This window comes from Mustela nivalis, assembly GCF_964662115.1.
Source record: "Mustela nivalis genome assembly, chromosome: 8".
NCBI lineage: Eukaryota > Metazoa > Chordata > Mammalia > Carnivora > Mustelidae > Mustela > Mustela nivalis.
Window position 1 is genome coordinate 31,145,685 of NC_139027.1, and position 6,000 is coordinate 31,151,684.

Here is a 6,000-nt window from a genome sequence, read left to right on the forward strand (position 1 = left end):
CCAGCTAGTCGAGGTCCGAGTAGGACGCGTCCAGGAGGGCTAGCCGAGTTCGAGAGCGTCGCGACGGAACCCGGGCAGCGGGGAAGGGGGCGGGGAGGGCATTTGGTCCTGCGGTGCGCCTCCTGCAGGTGGTAATGCTTTTTCCCTGCGTCGCCTCCGGACGCAGCGACAGGGTTCCCTGCGTGTCTGTGGCTACAATTATCTTACCGAAGCAAACTTCAGGTCTAGTTACTCCCTGTTCAAGAGCCTTCACCGCCGTCCCAGGATAAAGTCCAAAGTCCTTAGCCTGGTATTCATGACCTTGCACAATCAAGCTACCACTTATCTTTCCAGCTCTATCTCACTTAAAGTGAACTACTTTTTACCTCCTGTTAACCCATCATTTTCTCCTTTTCCTGCCTATGCTCTTCCGTCGGCCCTGTATGCCCATTACCGTTTTTTTCTTTTCAATCCCACCTGCCACAGCTTTACCGCATCTCCCATCTGCGCACTCTCCAAGGAACTCTTCCACGCTCCTGCACCCACCTCGAATGTCACCTTCTCTCTGAAGTCTTTCTCAGTCCCCATTCAGGATTCTTTCCCTTAAACTTCAGAGCCCAGTAGGCATAAGAAACAGCGGTTTCAGCCACCAGCAGAATCAAACTCCTCTCTTCCAGCAGCATATCCTCCCTTCATCCCTCCTCACCCTTTCTTCCCAACCCCTGCTTCCAATTCCACTTCTTCAAATAGCATGTCCCTAGAAACTACCACAGAGAAAACAGTGACTAATAAAGCCACTGGATACCCACCCTTTATCACCTTTAGTTACGACTTTGATTTCTTCCCCCTGCTTCTCTCTCTCTCTCTCTCTCATTCTCTCTGTCAAAGATGGTGGGGAACAAGGTAGGTACAGTTAAAAGAAATGATCAGAAGCTCTCCAAGATATGTGGGACTGTTCCTGGCACTTGTTTTTTAAGATCCTCGTGGAGTCTAGTTTTTTGCAGAAGTCTCTTTCCAGTTGATTCAAGTTGTAATGGCACCTCAAACTCATTGCATCCCAATGCCGTGCAACTTTACTCAAATTCCCAGCGGAGTTTGTCATAATATTTGGCTATTTCTTTTCTTAAGAGATGCCTTATTTTTTCTTTTTCTTTTTAAAAAGATTTTATTTATTTATAAATAAAGAGATCACAAGTAGGCAGAGAGGCAGGCAGAGAGAGAGGGGGAAGCAGGCTCCCTGCTGAGCAGAGAGCCTGATGTGGGGCTCCACTGGGGCTCGATCCCAGGACTCTGGGATTATGACCTGAGCCAAAGGCAGAGGCTTTAACCCACTGAGCCACCCAGGTGCCCGTGGTTAACTATTTCTAAAATGTATATGGAATAACAAACAAAACAAAACCCTGTTCTATGAAAGAATGAGTTAGGGAAACTTACAAAATATGAAGATTTATTACATAGCTGGAATAATTAAAACAATGTGGTGTTAGCATAGGAACAGACAACCAACCAATGGATCAATAAAGAGCCATATATACAGAAACTTGATTTATGACATGGCGCCACTGCAGATGATTGGGGAAGGGATATACTGCTCAATAGATGAAATATGGATAATTGATAAATACATACAGAAAAAAATGAAGTTCTGTCCCCAACTCATGCCCTGCACAAAACAACCCCACCTGGATGAAATAATTAAATGTAAAAAAAACTATGAGAAGAAAATATGGGATATTTTTATGAGCTCAAAGTAGGAAGAAAAATTTTTTAATGTTTTTTTTCCCTCAGATTTTTATTTATTTATTTATTTATTTATTTGTCAGAGAGAAAGAAAGAGCCCAAGCAGGAGGAGCAGCAGGCTCCCTGCTGAGCCACAACTCTGATGTGGGACTCCATCCCACTACCCTGGGATCGTGACCTGAGCCAGAGGCAGGCACATAATCAGCTGAGTCACCCGGGTATCCCAATAGGAAAAAATTTCTTAAATAAGACACAAAAAAATACAAACCATAAATTTAAAATTTGATAAATTTGACTTCATGTAAATTAAGAATTTCTGTAAATCCAAACATACCATTAAGAAGTGAAAGGACAAGGGGTGCCCGTCTGGCTCAGTTGGTGGAGCATGGGTGTCTTGATCTCCTGGCTGAAAAATGAGTTGGAGACCCATGTCAAGTGTAGAGTTTACTTTAAAAAAAAGAAAAAAAAAAGTGAAAGGACAGCGATCAAGTAAGAGAAATCAGTTGCAATTCACATTACCAAAAATGAATTCTTATTCAGAACATGTAGTTTACTTTACTGGAAATAACAATGGCTACATATTCACCTCATTACTAATCAGGGAAATGCAAGTTAAAACCACAGTGAAATACTTTGTCATACCCATTGAATTCACAAAAATTTAGAAGCCAAAGGATCCCAAGCTTTGGTAAAGCTTTTGAAACAAAGCAATTGAAATTCTGAACTACGGCATTGTGAAAATAAATGAGTACCCAACTTCAGATAACTAGTTCTTAAAAGATGAACATGAACATGTCCTGTATAAACTAGCATGGATATATTCCCACAGCATATGTATTCCAGAGGAAGTTCCTCACTAAATTGTTTGTAATAACATAAACAGTCAAATGGGTAAACAAATTGTGGAATACTAGACACCAGCAAAAATGAATGAACGACAGTCGTACACATTCCTATAGACCGAATAGTTTATGTTCCCTTCAAAATTCATATGTTGAATCTTAATTTCCATTGCGATGATATTTGAAGGTTGGATTTTTGGGAAGTGATTAGATCCTGAGGGTGGAGGCTTTATGAATAAGATTAGTCCTAAAATAAAGGAGATCCCAGAAAGATCCCTTATTCCACCAGGTGAGAACGAGAGAGAAGATAGTTATCTGTGAACCAGAAAGCTGGCTTTCACCTGCCAGCACCTGGATCTTTGACTTCCCAGCTTCCAGAACCATGAGAAATACATTTCCGTTGTTTGAAAGCCACCCAATATGGTTATATTATATTATAACAGTCCAAACGAACTAAGGCACACATCAACACAGATGAATCTTTTTAAAAAAATAACACTGATAATACAGAAATGTGCTTTGTGAATTTCCAGCAGGGGGAAAACACTGAGAAAGGCACAGAAAACTACCACTGTGTGATTCATTACATAAAATGCAAACAACAACAACAACCAAATAGAACTGAGCTGCATGTTATTTATTGTAATGTCCAACCTGCAAGATGGCCCAACGCAACATACCTCCTGCTATTCTTGTCCCGGTATAGACACCACTCCCACATTGAATATACAATCCTGTTCAGTAGTCAATCCACAAAATAGGACTGTGAAGAAATTATATAGGTGGCTTCTGAAGCTCTTAAAAAACATTGTGATTTTAGGGACACCTGGGTGGCTCAGTCGGTTGAGCCGATGCCTTCAGCTTGGGTCATGATCCCAGGTTCTTGGGATGGAGTCCCACATGGGGCTCCTTGCTGGGCAGGGAGCCTGCTTCTCTTTCCACCTCTGCCTGCCTGTGCAAGCGCTTGCTCACGCGCTCTCTCTCCCTCTCCCTGACAAATAAATAAATAAAATCTTAAAAAAAAAAAAAAAAGACATTGCGACTTTAGTGTATCTCCTCTCTCTCTCTCTCTCAAATTTCACATTCTGAAAGGAGCCACTACTGTTTTGTGAAAACACTCAAGCCGCCCTACAGAGAAGCCCATATTGAGAGGAACCGTGGCCTCCTGCCACCAGCACGTGAATGAACCATCTTGGAAACAGATCCCTCAGCCTCACTCAGACCTTCAGATAACTGAAATCTGTTGAATATTTTGACTGCAACTTTTCAGAGATTTTGAGCCAGAGCCACTCAGATAGTCCATTTCTAAACCCTCAATTCTCAAAAATTGTGAGATAATAGATGTGTGTTGTTTTAAGCTGCTAAGTTTTGGGATAATGTGTTAAGCAATATTAGAAACTAATATTTTTATGGATCCATACACAAATGGCAAAATCGTAACAAAGTATTAAATTAATAACAAATTCATAAAGGGGTTATGAAGAATATAAAGGTATGAAGAGATCTTTAAGACATATTGTCAATAGCAGGAAAAAATATAGTATAGAAAATTGTTTATAATTGGGAAGGTTTTATATAAGGATTAACTGAGATACTGGTAAGGTTCTGTTTCTAACCTGAGTAGTATATACACACATCTTTGTCTTATTATTTTATTTTTTAAAATATTTTATTTATTGTTTGACGGAGAGAGACCCAGCAAGAGAGGGAAGACAAACAGGGGCAGTGGGAGAGGGAGAAGCAGGCTACCCACCGAGAAGGGAGCCCGATGTGGGGCTCGATCCCATGAGCCTTGGGATCATGACCTGAGCTGAAGGCAGACATTTAACAACTGAGCCACCCAGGCACCCCAGTCTTATTATTTAAAAAAAATCTTTTTAATGTTATTTATTTATTTATTTATTTATTTGAGAGAGAGAGAGAGAGAGAGACAGCGAGAGAGGGAACACAAGCAGGGGAGTGGGAGAAGGAGAAGCAGGCTTCCCATGGAACAGGGAACCCGATGCGAGGCCAGATCCCAAGACCCTGGGATCATGACCTGAGCCAAAGGCAGATGCTTAATGACTGAACCACCCAGGTGCCCCTTATTATTTTAAAATTTAAACACATACACTCTTTTTTGTATGTATGTTACAAACACATGCTACACACAAAGGAGGGGTGATGATATAATGGGCAAATATTTAGAGAGCCGAGTGAATTCATAAACAATTGTGAATGGGACTGTGATAGTCTCAGAAATGCACTTAAAAATAAAATCTACCTGCTCTTAACTATAGATCAGAGTTGGAAGAGGCTAGAAGTAAGCACAAGTAGACAGCAATTTAGAGTCAACCCATCCATACAGGCTGACAGTTTCGCTTTTCTGCTCTTCTCCCCATCAACAAAAGATGAACATTTCCAAAGTTTCTCAATCTCGAATACGAAAGGTCAGAGATGCCACCGGAGAGAGAAAATAAGAGCTACTCAGATCAGCCAACTCAGTCCTTTAATGGCTCTTTGTTGCCTTAAGCAAATTACTTAATACCTATTTTAACAACTTGCATAATTTGTTTCCAGAGGAAACCCATCAGCTAAGCACGCACTGTTTCGGGGTTGCAACATCTGAATAGGATGAACCATGATATGTAATTGAAAGATACTCAAAGGTTAATTTTTTTAAAAGATTGCATTTATTTATTTATTAGAGAGAGAGAGAGAGAGAGAGAGAGCGAGCGCGGGGGAGGGGCAGGGGAGGGCTGAATGCAGGGCTCCATCATATCTACGAGATCTTGTCCTGAGCCAAAAACAAGAGTCCGACGCTTAACCAACTGAGCCACCCAGGCGCCCGTCAAAGGTTCGTATTTAAAATCATTTGGCATTTTAAGTTTCAAATAAGTAGTATATTCAAGTGATTCAAAAAGTGTGTTTTTTTAACCCTGCCCACCAGCTGTAGTGCTTCTACCAATTCCCTAACAGGTAATGATTATTATCAGTGTCTTATTTATTCTTCCAGAGATTCTCCATACAAAAACAAGCAAGCACAAATACATTTTTTTTAAACAGAAAAGTTTCCAAGTAGGGGTACAGGGGTGCTCAGTGGGCTAAAGCCTCTGCCTTCGGCTCAGATCATGATCTCAAGGTCCTGGGATGGAGCTCAGCTTCGTTTGGGCTCTCTGCTCAGTGGAGAGCCTGCTTCCCCCTTCTCTCTGCCTGCCTCTCTGCCTACTTGTGATCTCTCTCTCTCTCTCTGTCAAATAAATAAATTAAATATTAAAAAAGAAAGAAAGAAAACTTGCCAAATAGTCTCAGAAACTTTCTCCTGAAGAAGAAGCTTTTTCAAAAACTTTTCACAGAAAAGTTTCAAAAACAGTGGAAGCGTTCCTTCTCATCTATCTTTCATGTAGATTCACCAATTTTTTTTAACATTTTATTTATTTATTTGACAGAGTGAGAGATG